Below are 15,141 nucleotides of genomic sequence, written 5' to 3' on the forward strand. Positions count from 1 at the left end.
TCCTCTAAACAGACAAGAAAAAGCAGCCCTGCTAAGTAAGCAGCTAATCCTTGGAAAGTGGGAAGCATGATCCCATTGTGTGACATGCTCCTTTTCTTAAATGAGTACATGGTTCCTAGACAGTATGGTGATGGGTGCATTAGAAATGCTGAACCATTGTAGTGTTTGTATTTTAGTTACTGGTATAGGAGATGGACTTTTACTTTCATGCCCTCATTATTCTAGGTAATATTAGTAAGGAAGCAAATCAAAGAGCTTCTCGGAGATTCTTTAGGTATATTCCTATAAGTGTAGCATGTGCTTGCTCCTGGTGGTGATTAGTTAAAGTTAGTGAGTCAGTGTGTTTCTCAGTCCAATAGTACCAGTGCTTCTCTCAGGGAAGTCCTGTGCAGAAGTGACAAACCCTCTCTTGAATGAGGTATCCAGACAATTCCCATAAAGCTCTTCCATTGTAACAAAGCTGTTTATTCTCTTGCTTTCTGCATTCATTAAAGCTGGTTGAACCTCTCTGTCATATATGGCTAGGCAAACTGCTGTCTCACCAATGTTAGAATAGAGAGACTTCTGGACAAAAGAGCTCCCAGATCTTTTGATTTTGCATGATCTAGTGGCACAGAGTTACTAGGCTCCTCTTTTATTGATGAGCTGAATGAAAGAAGGGTTATCACAACAGCCATAGCCAACGTGGCGTCGCCTGCTCATTTTCTTTGTGATATTTCCTGAAAAGAATATATTATAGGAGTCAACAGTTGTCTTAGGTTGTCAATCAGTCATACAACAGTTTGTTTTGAGAGAACAAAGTCTTGAGACTGAATCACTTTTTTCCAGATTGTAATCGTGAGGAATATTCCAAATACTGTGTCAGGAGGAGCGTCAAGAAATGTTAGAGAGATTAGAAGAGACTTTCCATTAAGATTCAGTTAACAATGAGCTTTGATCAGGGCTCTTTAAAGAAATGAGTAAATTCACTCCATAGAAAGAGTATCTCTGGAAGGCTGGAGTTGGCTGTTGACTTTCCAAAAATTGTTTTTACTATTCTACATTGTTACTTATGTCTAATTGTTTTCTTTGATGTCATCTACATATAATGAATAATTAAAGTCAGTGCTGAATTTCATAATAAATTCAATAAATCCTTAATATTTTATCTTTGAGCAGATTTTTGTGAATTTAATCTTACAAAGTTTAAAAATGTCCATTCGAAAGAGAGGCCTTACAATATATTTGTTACAGATATGCAGAAATCCATTCTTTCCATAGACCCACCATGGAGTAGAATTATTGACAGCCTAGGAGGTATTAGTAATATGTTTCCTTTTCCAAATTCCAATATGCTAATTCTTTTAGAAAATGTCAAGCTACTTTAAAATAATGGAGGTCAAGAAAATTGCAAAGAGCTATAGGTCATCTGATAAGTTTTGGTTTGGGCTTTTCAGACTCATTCCCTACTTGTCATTAGTTCACATCACATCAAATGAGAATGTAATAACAAGCATCTCTTCTAGAGCCTTTCAAGCAGCACCTACTTGAACATTATCAATTGATTTAGATAGAATCAAATGGAGAAGGCCATAATTTTTAGGTGAATAACAAAGCCCCAGCTCAGATTTCTAGATGTCTGTGATTGGAACTCTTCTCACTAGAATTACAGTCAGTTTACTGGAATTATGATGTAGTCCAGTATTTGGAGATGTCCACTATCAGAAGATTTATCAAGTGAGAACATTAAATTGCTCTCTCAGCCTAGTAAATTGTTCACTGAACTGTCATTGCATATAAGTGACAGGGTAAACTTAGTAGGGTTGAAAATTGCCTCCCTCCACCCCCCCGAAGATGTTTCACTTTCTACCTGAAATTGTTGCTGTTCATTTTTTGTTGGCAGAAGTAAGGAATTGGATGGTAGTCTCTAATTTTTTTCAAACTTTAATTTCTATAAGATGAATGTCACTGGAAACTAGTGGTTAAAAAACAAAAGCAGGATTACTTATTTGTCACGTTCAAGGTGATACCTTTAAAGAAAGCTCTCACAACTTAATTTTTAGTATTCTTTAAAAAACAGTTTTCCACAGCAAGGTTTTTCAGAAGATTGGCCTAAGTTACTCTTGTGCAACTCCCCTGACTGAAGTACAAAAAGCTGTGATAGACTGAGAGCTGGCTGTTCACAGCAAATAATTCAGTGTATCAGTTGAATTTGTCCTCCACATGAATTGTCTACCAGCACATCAGAATACAGATATATCGATTGTTCAAACCTATCTGATGGATACTCTGTGCCATCCTGTTTCGGTATATGGACTTTGTGAAAACTATTTTCTAACGATGATAGATTTTTGTATTCATTATTTGTAATTTGCTGTGGTATTGGTCATCTAAAGCACATGATATTGTTTTATTCCCTGGGTTTGGATGACTCTAATGTTTATAAACAGGAGAAATTCTGAGAAATCATTGTGGCTTGGATTCTCTCAGGCAGCAGGTGGTATGACTTGAGGGAGAACTAAATTGCAGGAGATAAGCAGACCTAAGGGATTTGAGGACATCCACTGTAACAGATGTGCATGCATCCCCATTTTGAATAAACTATTCTGCTTCTGGTTGTCCTTCAATTGCAGTTTCACACTGCACACCAGATTCAACTGTCTGATTTCCTGTGTGCCCTCTGCTCTGGGCTTATCTTGATGGGATGTCACATTCCTATTTAAATACCGGTGTGCATCCATGTGCACCTCTTTGTGATTCTAGTTAGTGTCAAGTTCACACACCTAGAGTCACGTCCTGTTTATACAGCAGACATGCCACATATTTCCACGTGGTCCCATGCTGAGGTCCATCCAGAATTTGCTTAGCCTGTGGGGAAAGGAGCAGATCATGGGCAGCGCGTGGCTCCAGCATTTGGGGAGGCTGGCCCGAGTGTCGGATTCTCCCCTGGTGCCCAGACTGTGGCCCTACCCCTGCTCCTCCCAAGGCCCTGCCCACGCTCCACTCCTGCTCTGTCCCAGGCTCCACTCCCCCAAGGCTGCCCACTCACTGTTCTCCGAGTTGCTCCTCTCCTCTACTCCCCCACCGAGATGCTCACCGGGTCCCTTGCCCACCCCTCCCCCCTGAGACTCCCACTGCTTGACAAGTCCCTCCACCCGCCCCCCCGAGTGGCTGGGGGGCCAAGGGTGTGTGTGTGGAGGGACTTGTCAGGTGGCGGGGGCCTCAGGGGAAGGACGGGTAGAGGAGAGGAGGGAGCCAGGACTTGGTGAGTCGGGGAGGGGCATGGGGGGGGGAGTAGAGGTGGAGAGGAGGGACTCAGTGAGCAGGCGGCCACGGGGGAGAAGTCATGGTGGAGGGGAGGGACTCGGCAAGAAGTGGGGGCCTCGGCCGATGGGAGGAGAGCAGGGATGGGAAGAGGTGGAGTGTGTGGGGGCCACAGGGGCTGTTCATAATGTTCAAAAAAATCATTCCATCTCATCTTTTTGAGCCTCTCTTCCTTGCTCTGAGATGTTGTGCAAAATGTAGCAAGTAGCTAGCATATGAGGCAGATATTACCGAATAGCCTCCAATCTTGTCGTGGTTCACCTCTGCCTTCCCTTCGGCCTTGCAAACCACACACTCTGTCATTATGCAGCTACTCAGTGTATAGTTGAACAGCTCCACTTCCCTGTCCAATAAAAAGTTTCCAGAAGCCTGGTAAGCAGAGGGTAAGCAGAGTCTCCCAGAAGGATTGGAGGACTCTCAAAACCATTTATGTCCAGGGTAGTTCTGTTCGTATTAATGACAGCCAGGATTGCAGTGCACAGTCATGTTTCCTCCATGCTGCCTGATAGTAGTTGGAAAATAGTGCTGTCTCATAAAAGCATGATAGGATGGCAGGAGAGGAATTATATGAATTTGTTAGTTTGACTCCAAGCGACAGAATTCCAGTGTCTTCTAGTAGCTATCCTACAATGTGTCATAAGAAAAATCCCAGAATGCACAGAACCTAGTGGTGGAACATTGCATCGTGGGATGTCTGCCCCGACTTCTGTGTGATTCCTTCCAAAAAGCACAACACTGTGTGGATGCAATGATTCAAAAGGGAAGTGCATTCAAAAGGGAATCCAGCATAACAGAACTATGTGGACAGATTGCTTTAGGAATAGATATTCCTGGTTAACTGGAGTGGAAAATGTAATCCAAAGTAACTTTCAGCTATGGACAAGCCCTAACATATTCTGCAGTAATGTGTTTCTATTTTTTAGTGCCCAAAGACCTGAAGATAGTAGTTTGATCATTAGCCTGTTCTTCATATTTAGACAGAAAATGGAGATGATTAGGAATGAGGAAACACTGTGCAGGTCAATTGTGCATGGTTACTAGAGCCATTTAATGCATTTTAATGGTAGTTGATAAGGTCCAAAGTGCTATGTAAGCCACAAAGTGGATGCTTTATTCCATTATACATTAAATGTATAGGCATAAATAGACTCACATTTGCATTTTTCTACTTCGTGTTCAGAAAACTGAAACTCGTTCTCACATGATACTAGAATATGTAATTGTGTGACATATCTGTTGGTGATGCCAATGACTTAATATTTAGGTATCCTAGGCTTTTCAGGGGTAAATTGACATACAGTATTGCGCTCATATATAATGAAGTCAACAGGAAAGGTGATTTTAATGCCTCATTTATCTACAGAGCTTATGTTAAAGTTACAGCCTCTGGGCCCAATTCTGCAAGCCTTATTCTCCTTGAATAGTATTGACTTGAATTATCCAATTAAGTTAATGATCGCTCTGGATTCTGCTGAGGGTTATGCTCAGGCCACATTATGTCACCCCACAAAATAGCTTTTAACCCACCAGATACAGCTCGTAGCAGGTCGTCTTTTCAAAGTTGCCAAGAGCCACCATGCTGGCTGTTATATCACTCCATCCCAGCACCTGCTATGGGGGAATGGCTGGGTAAAATATTGTGGTTAGGGCTTCAACATACCCAAGCTATCCCTGGGCCTTTATTGGTGTAATATAGCCTCTGCCAACAGTAGGAACCTGGCCATTTTTGACAAATATGGCTTTCCTTGATTCCCTCCAGCTCTGGCTAAGGAGAATTTGTTGGAAGTAAATTTAGTAGTAAAACTGTGTCAAGTTTTAATGCAAAAACGTGATAAGCTTTTAATTCTAACATGCAGTCTGCATCAGATCCTGAACATAGTTCGGCCTATCTTTATCGGTGGTCAAACAGTATTCAAATGCAACTGAAGGATAGATTACTTGCAGCTTTGACTGAAATTCAATGTCAAACATAATTTATTTTCTAGCATAGGAACATTCTGCAACAAAACAAACACAACTTTATTTCGGTTTCTCAGAAAAACATAGACATTGGCTGTATTTGTCTCAAATTTTCAAGTGACTAGTGATTCTGGGTGCCTCATACTTCGGATGCCCAACTTTAGAAAGAAGAGCCTGATTTTCAGAAAATGCTGGGCACCAACTTTCTGAAATTAAAGCTCCTTTAAGGTGTCTCAAGATGGGCTCCCCAAAGAGTGGAATAACAAGTCACTTTCGAAAATATGGGCTAATTTTGTTCTCTATTTAGTAAATTTGCCTTTGAATTTCTATATCTTTCTGCACAGTTGCTTGTAAGTTTCATAGGTATAAAAATGTAATATTGAGGAACGGGGAAAAGGAAAAAAAATGTGTTGTGTTGCACTATTTCATTGCTGTTTTAGAAGTAGAAATGGACACAGATGCCGAAGTACGCTGAAAACAGCAGCTTGATGGAGAGAGATCTCCAAACCTAGGGATATCATGATAAAGACAGCAAAGAAGAATTGCTTCTGATGTCAAACTGATCAGTCTTTTGAAACAGTTTTCCTTTTGGATACACTTTGAGCCTTAAGTGCTGCGCAGGAACTCCCACACATCCAGGAAACTAGCCAAGCACAAGGCTGCTTTTTGACCCATACACAGTCTTTGAAGGGCTCTTCGCAATGTGCACAATAAGGAGTAGTTCAGGCAGGATGCTAATAGAAAGGAGAGGAAAGAGATTAAAAGATTTTGGTCTTGATTAAGTAGCCTCCATCTCTTTAATAAAGAGCACTGCGGCAACGGTAGCATGCTTCTTCAATAAGAAGGTTTGCCTGCAGTATCTTAATACAGATTGGGGTCAAATGTCCAGGCTGTTCTCCAGCATTCCTTGGTGGTTTATCTTCCTACCAATGTGTATTGCAGTTGTTCTTTAAAGTTACATCCTGTCTGTAATTCTGCTTGTAAGGGGACTTTATGGCTCAGGAAAATGAGACTGGGATAGGAAGATTTTCACTTCTACATGATTAGCATAAACCTGGCACAGGGAGCCATATGCTTCCCTCTTTCTTGGAGAGGAACAAATGATCACAAATACCTGCCAAAACTGCCAGAATTTACACTGCATACCCCTCAGCCCTTCATAAGATGGCAAGATGGCATGGTTAGGGATGTATGAAATTGTGGATAAGAAAGAAGAGGTGTGCAGTGGGAAGACAAGTTGTTGTATATAGTATGTTATGCTGAGAGACCTGCAGATTATAATGTTTCAGTACTGTCAGTCTGGCACCTTTCAGAAACAACTTCATTAAAAAACCTCAACAAGATTCCTGAGAACACACAGGGATTGTGGGTTTTTCTTTTTTTGTGGGGGGGAGGGGGGTTGGAATGAAAGAAATAAGTTAGCATTCTGCTCCTGTTTTTTAACACTCAGGGCCTTTTGCCAAGCTATATTATTGTGGAGCTGCATTGAATGTTTGAATTGAGCCCTAATTTTTCTTTTAATGCAGCCTTGCTCTTTTCTTTGACTTTGGCAAATTTAGAGTATCAGAAAGTGAAAAATGCAAAAGTTAGGATTCTTATATCACCCTTCATTGTCCTGTATTTATGTAGTGTGGCAAAGTTCCTCCTCTCCTCTAGTAGGTCCTGCGCTTATTGGCGGATTTCTTCCCCTCAGTGGTTTTCCCCTTGGATGAAATCCATAGTCTGGATCAACTACTCCTATGTCTGATTAGGAGTAGCGGGGCTAGGGGGGAACCCGGGCCCGCCCTCTACTCCGGGTTCCAGCCCAGGGCCCTGTGAATTGCAGCAGTCTCTATAGTGCTACTTGTAACCGCTGCTTGACCGCTACAGCTCCCTGGACTACTTCCCCATAGCCTCCTTCAAGCACCTTCTTTATCCTCACCACAGGATCCTCCTGGTGTCTGATGCTGCTAGATTGTATGGTGTTTTCCTCAATCCTCCAGTAGTACCCCCTCTCAGTTCTTAGTTCCTTGTGTCTCTTGCTCCCAGCTCCTCATACACACTTCTTTCCTCTGGCTCCTCCTCCCTAGACTGGAGTGAGCTCCCCTTTTTATACCAGGTGCCTTGATTGGCTGCAGGTGCTCCAATCAATGTAGCTCTCTCCGGTGCCTTCTAGAAAGTTCTTAATTGGCCCCAGCTGCCTTGATTAGCCTGGAGCAACTGCCATTTTGGTTCCCATGGTACTAGGGATTTGCTTAGCCTGGAGCTAACATACCTGCTCCTCAATACTTTCCTGTAGCCATCCGGCCTTGCTCCATCACAGTAGCATATTTGAGATTACTAGCTATACTGAAATATAATCTTCATATGCAATGGTCCTGACCCAAGTGGAGTTACAGCTACTCACAACAGGTCTGGATTTGGCGAATATTTGAGTTTTCGGACTTTTGAGTTGTTAAGGCTCCAATTCTGTAATGAGCTCTGCACAAGACCCTGAAACTCAGCTCTGCACAAGACCCTGGAAGCTCATTACAGGATTAAGGCCTAAAACTATAACCCTAATGTTACATTAATTTAAAGGCATTTAAAAATATTTAATATACAAGTCCATATGTCAGTTCATACTAGTTTCTTCTTATAATTTCTCAGTGCTTCGGTTTCTTTCTTTTCTTATTCCTGTTAGGAGAAGGTCTCCAGAAATCTTCGCTGCACTTATAAAAGATTTCTCTGGAGATTTAGATTTTGTGACTTTTCATATTTTCCTCATAGAATTTATAGAAATTAGAGATTTCACCCAGTGCAGGTGTGCCTTACAAAATATTTTATAGTGGCTTGGCATTATTGCTTTCTAGATTTCTCCTCATTGAATGTCTGTATTTCTAATTATTTTTCCATAGGTGTTCAAATGGGCATGTAAACCCCCCCCCCGCCCCACAAAACATGAATTTTATTTCCTACCCCCATAACCTGTCATTCCCTCTGTGTTATTGTTTGTGTGCACATTGCTTGACAAATTTAGTATCATTAGCAATGTAATTAAGGTTGGTACAGCTGTAAAGTCCTGATTTGATCATCTAAAGCCCACTTTTAAGATGTTAGCTATTCTCTCTGTGTTGACTTGTGCATTTCATTAGATCTTCTGGAGGATGGGAGAAAAGGACAAGAAAATAATAGTCCCCAAATACTGGCTTTGGGAATATCAAGTGCTACTAACGAGTATAAACTGCTGTGAATTTAGTTTGTTCACTTTCAAACAGATAATATGCTTCAGTGTACAAAAGTAGGATACAGACTGACAAATATTCTGATTACCAGTGTTTACATGGAGAAAATTATAGGCAAGTGGCTGACCTGACATTTTGGAAAATGTATTCAGATGGCTACTTGGTGAAGTCTTTGAAGTTTCATGAAATACTTGACTATTCATAATACATTTCCTTTACTGTTTCCTTATTTTTAATTTGTGAGGCACTACAATGGATACCAGGCTTTGAGTCAGTTCTGTGCGGACACTGGAGAGATGTAACCAGGGAGCAAATGCCATCTCCTTGGCCTACTGTTAGGTGTGAGTCTCTGAAATAACCTAGCTTCATTGACAGATACTGTGCTGGTTATGGAAATAGTTCTGACCGTTCCTAGTATGTCACTCCATCACATCCCCAGCTGGTAGTACACATAAGCTAATTAAGATTCCCCTGCCTAAACAGAAAGAAACAGATTAATTGCTCATCTTTCATGCCCGGTATACTCAGTCAGGTGTTTAATCAGGTTCTCTCTGTCTTGCTTTTCTCAGCATGTCTGAAGAAGCAAAATGTACACACTGATGTACATAACAATGCAGAATTGATGCCTATTGCATGGGTATCATCTCTCCCTTTATTTTTTTCAGTGTGACAGTTTATTTGTGTTACTTCTCTTTCCCCATCTCTGTCCCTCCCTCCATGTCTGTCTTTCTCACACACACTCACATGCCCTACCTAAATCCATCATAATTTAAGTGTGTGTATTTATTGCATATGTAAATGAGCAAACACATTCCTATATGTTCTGCATTTTATTCCCATTAAGTGAGAGCATTAGAACAAATTAGAGCATTACTTAATGTGGTGTAAAACAATTAGCATATGAGAAGTCAATTAACAAGATAAAATTTGCAGTAATGCCTTAAAGGTGAAGTGCAAAAGCTTTGACTTAAAAAATGGAAAAAGAAAAAAACCTCTCAAGATTCAAAACCCTTAGCAGAATATATTTGGCAAGTGTAAAAATGACAAATATATTTTATTACAGAATATATAAAGATAATTTCCTTCTTCACTGTCCTGTTGGGTTTTAATTTGGGGGCTTTGAGTCATCCCTGTTAGAGCTGATGACATATAATCACAAGAGAATACAAGGAATGCAGCGCTTGGTGCTTTCCATTCTATCAACCCTAAACTCAGACCCTGCCCCCAAACATGGGTGGTGACCACCTCCTTCTCCATCTTGTGCTGGGATGAGAAACAACTCAGTTTTCAAAGTGAATAGCAAGGGCTCAATGAAGAGTGTAATAAACTGTAACCACTTTTTTGGGAGCTGTGAAAATCCCCTGCAATGCTTTGAGCTACCACTTGGCTGAGACTGAAGTGCAAAGTTTGCTACCACTGGAGTACTAATGGGCTAATATTTCCAGTATTATATATTCATAGTCATGAGAGGCAATACTGCTATCCTTATCTTTAAAACTTCGTAGTGAACACAAATCATAATTTGGTAAACAGGATACTTTTAAAGGATGGCTAGCTGCAAAATATTTGATTTCAGTGAAATCAAAACATAATACAATCATATGATCTAGTTCTCTTTTCTGGAATATCAGAATTTATTTAATGTTTTCTAAATTATGATCTTCATAGCTTTCACTTTTATTCTCCTAACTGTATGCTTCCTAAAGTGTGTGCGTGAGGAGAAGGTTGTTGCTTTTGGAAGAGGTAGGGTGGGATTGTCACAAGGACATAGCATTGCCCGGCCCTACAGAGATCAGTGCTTATTATCAGGGCCTCCTAGAGGATTCAGGGGGCCTGGGGTCTTTGGCGGCGGGTCCCGGGGCAGAAGGACCCCCTGCCGCGGGTCTTTGGGGCACTTCGGCGGTGGGTCCCGGAGTGGAAGGACCTCCCGCCACCGAATTGCTGCTGAAGACCCGGCACTGCGGCAGGGGGGTCCTTCCGCCCCAGGCCCTGCCGCCGCAGGTCTTCGGGGTACTTCAGCGGCGGGTCCCGGAGCGGAAGGACTCCCTGCCGCCGAATTGCCGCAGAAGATGCTCCGGGGGCCTGGGCCCCACAAGAGTTTTCCAGAGCCCCTGGAGTGAGTGAAGGACCCCGCTCCAGGGGCCTCAAAAAACTCTCGTGGGAGCCCCTGCGGGGCCCGGGGTGTGGGGCAAATTGCCCCACTTGCCCCGCCCGGGCGGTCCTTCTTATTATGTGGACAATTGTCTGAATGCATTTGCAAAGCTGGACTTAGGCACAGGGTAGGCTCCCAGCTAAAATAAGGCTAGGCTCCCACAGCTGGCATTCTGAGGAGCTCTTACATGAGATATGGTATATAGAATTTACCAGAAGACTAGTTCAAAAGGCAGCACGCAGAGGAGTGTTGAGGGAGCCCTTCTGCACCTGTATCTGTCTTATCGCAACTGTCCTACAGCTACGGGTCCTAATCAGGTCCTAAAAATGTTGCTTACAGAAGGGTGTTCACTGAGCATTTGGTTAGGGATGTGGAGGCACTTATCTAAGCAGCTTTCTGACTCCTGAAAGTAATGTGAGCTCAGGAGAATTTGATCTTCACTAAAATGACATTTTGCAGTATGTTTTCGATAGACTTGACTTCTCCCTCACCCCAAAGATTCATAGATTATAAGTCCAGAAAGAAGCACAGTGATCCTCTAGTCTGACCTCCTGCATAACAAAGGCCATAGCACTTCCCTAAAATAATTCTTGCTTCAAATCCAATAGTTGTGGTTGAAGTGAAATAAACATATATTTTAGAAGAACAGTTGAGGTGCCTCAGCAAAGATGCTCAGGTACCCTGGGGATGGGTGTACAATAGATCCTTATTTCAGTATTCTTGTCCTTCTAATGCAGAGCTTTAAACTTCTGTGAAGATTGTTCCTTAAGAATGATCTTTTTGTTTTAAATTTCAATACATTATAATGGGGACATTTTGTCCAATTACAGTAACTTCTTTAACTGCAATAAATCATAATTTTACCAAGTATTTATTGGGTAATGGAAGAACAGGGAAACATACCAACTGCTGACTTTCCTAAATATTCTGTGTCTCAAGCATTATTAATCATTATTAACATTACTCCCAAAATGTGCTAGGAGCTGTACAAATTTAGAGAGACTAGGTTGTAAACTCTTTGAGGCATAGACTTTAACAGAGAAACAAAAGATGAAAGAGGATGCAACCAAAACCAAAGTGATTGAGCAACAAAGTTTAGCTTGTTACTTAGATTTGAAAACAAACAAAGAGACTTCCTAATATTGATTTTTGTCAACACTTCATTTCAGGGAAGGAGCCAGGGTTTAATGTCTTTTTGCAAGAAGTGTGTTTTAAGGAATGACTTTGTCCAGAGAATATGCTATAACGCTAGGGTAGTTTTTTTTTTTTTACCTTCATAGAATCATAGAATCATAGAATTCAAGATCAGAAGGGACCATTATGATCATCTAGTCTGACCTCCTGCAAGATGCAGGCCACATAAGCCGATCTACCCACTCCTGAACTAATTCTCTCCCTTGACTCTGCTGTTGAATGCTCCAAATCATTATTTAAAGATTTCAAGTAGCAGATAATCCACCAGCAAGCGACCCCTGCCCCATGCTTCGGAGGAAGGCGAAAAACCTCCAGGGCCACTGCCAATCTACCCTGGAGGAAAATTCCTTCCCGACCCCAAATATGGCGATCAGCTGAACCCCGAACATGCGGGCAAGACTCTCCAGCCAGACTCTCTGGAAAAGGCTAACAGTATCCCAACATTGACCCTTTATACTAATTACCAGTGTGGCACGTTATTGACCTATTGACTAAACCCGTTATCCTATCATACCATTCCCTCCATAAACTTATCCAGCTTAATCTTAAAGTCATGGAGGTCCTTCGCCCCCACTATTTCCCTCGGTAGGCTGTTCCAGAATTGCACTCCTCTGATGGTTAGAAACCTTCGTCTAATTTCAAGCCTAAATTTCCTAACTGACAATTTATATCCGTTTGTCCTCATGTTCACATTAGCACTGAGCTGAAATAATTCCTCTCCTTCCCTGGTATTTATCCCTCTGATATATTTAAAGAGTGCAATCATATCTCCTCTTATCCTTCTTTTGGTTAAGGAAAACAAACCGAGCTCCTCAAGTCTCCTTTCATATGACAGGCCTTCCATTCCTCGGATCATTCTAGTGGCCCTTCTTTGTACGCGTTCCAGTTTGAATTCATCCTTCTTAAACATGGGAGACCAAAACTGCACACAATACTCCAAATGAGGTCTCACCAATGCCTTATATAACGGGACTAGCACCTCCTTATCTCTACTAGAAATACCTCGCCTAATGCATCCCAAGACCACATTAGCTTTTTTAACGGCCACATCACATTGCCTACTCATAGTCATCCTACGATCAACCAGGACTCCTAGGTCCTTCTCCTCCTCCGTTACTTCCAACTGGTGCATCCCCAGTTCTTGACAAGAACTCTTTTTTAATGGCTGGCATGTTGCCTTCACTTAGCAAATAATGCCTGCAAATTAAAAATGTATTATCTGAATTGCCAACCAAAGTGCTTCCTGGTCGTAAGAGCCTCAAGCTTCAATGTATGGCTGCTGTGCTGTTTCAACCTGTGCTGGAAATCAGCATAATCTACCCTGCTAGTAAAAGGGTACTCCCTACAAGGGCATAGGTATGTGTACATTTATTTAATACTGAATTTTTAATATCTTCCCCATTGTGGCTGCATCAGGCTCCAGCGTTGTGTGCTTGTAAATGTATTAATGGAAATAATCATTGCAGAGTATACGTCGAGTGCACAACGTGATATATTGTACTTTGCGGTATCACATCTTTTCCCAGATGTCTTTGTTTGAAAGGTTTGATTGAATGAATTGTCATATCAGGAAACTCAGTAAGTCAATTTGTTATACTGATATTCCTGTAAAACACATGCGGAGTAAGCCAAGGAGCTGCTGTGTTCCACGAGTCATTTCAACAGTCCTGACTGATAAATCAGATTGAATCACATTCAGTAAATGCTGTGGCTTAAATTTCCTTCCACCTTGACTTCAGCTAAACTACAGAGGCTGAGATACAAAATCCAATCACCAACAGCCAGGCCTGAACTGTAAGGAAGAGACAATATGAGAAAATGGAAAGAAAAAGAGATAGAGGAAGAAGTGGATTTATCTGACAGTTCTTCATGTATGAAGCCTTCAGCCCAGAATAATCCAAACAGAATGTATATGATCAGAATCTTAAGAAAACAGGTCAGTGAATTCTGGAGAGGTTCAAATAGGTTGATATACTATATTACAAATGTTACAAAATACTAAATTAAAGGGGCTGCATTAAGCTCTGCAGGATAACCTACAGACCCGTTTTGTGGTTCTGTTTCTTTCCACCAGAATGAATTTAGTATCTAATTTGACCACAAACATGTGATTAAAACAAAGTGGTTTGCTATATTATGTCAGGTTAAATCCCAAAGATCACACCACATCAGGTTGTACTGCACCACATAACAAAACTGATTTTTATACATTGTGACATTATTGGCATGTCGCCATGGAATGGAATGCAAAACACTGCACTAAAAATCCAGGGAGTCCACACACCTATTCTCTCCTTCCAGTTTTTTGGATAACTACTATTTAGTCAGGATCTTAGGGCTTGAATTTGTCCATAGGCATAGCTCTCAATAACAGGCAGTTTGCAAAGTTCACTCCCCAGGAGGAGCCCCAAGAGGTGCCATACTCTTGGTCCAGTGGTGGGCAGAGAAAGGTGCAGCTTATTTCTGTGCATCTGGCCAGCTAACATGGTCAGTGTGTAAGGAACTGAAGCCAGGGCTCCAACCACTCTCTGCTGCTCTCTTTTCCATCTCTCTCACCTGCATCCTGACAAATGTATCTGGGCTGTAGCCATGGACGGCGGGTATCAAAGGCAGGGGAAGGCTCAGTCTACCCAAACTGCCTGTATGGTCCTGCTGACACTCCACCCTCAGAACCTCTCCTGCTTCCTGTCCGCTCTGCTGCTGGGGCCCTGGGCCGGTGGTGCCAGAATAGGGGGGGGGGGGCAGAGGCCGTAGCCCTCCCACTTTTTGAAAGTGGATGGGCCTGACCCGTCCACTTTTTCCTGGAGCAACCCCACCCCCTTCCCTTTCTCTTCCTCCTGAAAGGCACCACCCCCCAGCCAGGCCAGCGTGGAGTCTGGCCAGAGAACCCAGGCAGCTGTGAGGAGCCGCAGCAGACCCTCCACTTGCCTGGGATGCGGGGGATAAGGGAGCTGAGAGCAGGGGAGCAGCCCCCTGCCTGTGGTCCCCACCCCTCGGGGGGCAGGAGGTGGGTCCGCAACTCCTTTCTGGCTCCCCACAGCTGCCCGTTTGGCTCTTATCATGGCCAGGCTGCAGCTCAGAGGCCCCTCCCCCCAGCCCTGGCCAGAGACAGGCCGGGGGAGAGCTGCGTGGGCAGCTGTGAGGAGCCTGGGTCCCTCTACCTGCCCTAGGTGAGGGCTTGGGACACAGACAGGGGGCTGCTTTTGTCTCCACCTCGGGCAGGGGTAGCCTCAATGTGGCCTCTGTGCATGTTACTCCTGTTACTGTTCTGTTAGAGCTAGTCACATCTCATCCTGTGTTACATATACTGTAGGTAATTTGAATCATGAG

The 15,141-nt window shown here is 42.6% G+C and overlaps 1 protein-coding gene across 3 annotated transcripts in view; it reads left to right on the plus strand.

The window, feature by feature from the left end:
* NKAIN3 (sodium/potassium transporting ATPase interacting 3) overlaps nucleotides 1-15,141 on the plus strand; it is a 508,687-nt gene that overhangs the window by 61,767 nt on the left and 431,779 nt on the right. The gene's annotated exons all lie outside the window — the stretch shown is intronic.

This window comes from Mauremys reevesii, linkage group 2, assembly GCF_016161935.1.
Source record: "Mauremys reevesii isolate NIE-2019 linkage group 2, ASM1616193v1, whole genome shotgun sequence".
Classification (NCBI taxonomy): domain Eukaryota; kingdom Metazoa; phylum Chordata; order Testudines; family Geoemydidae; genus Mauremys; species Mauremys reevesii.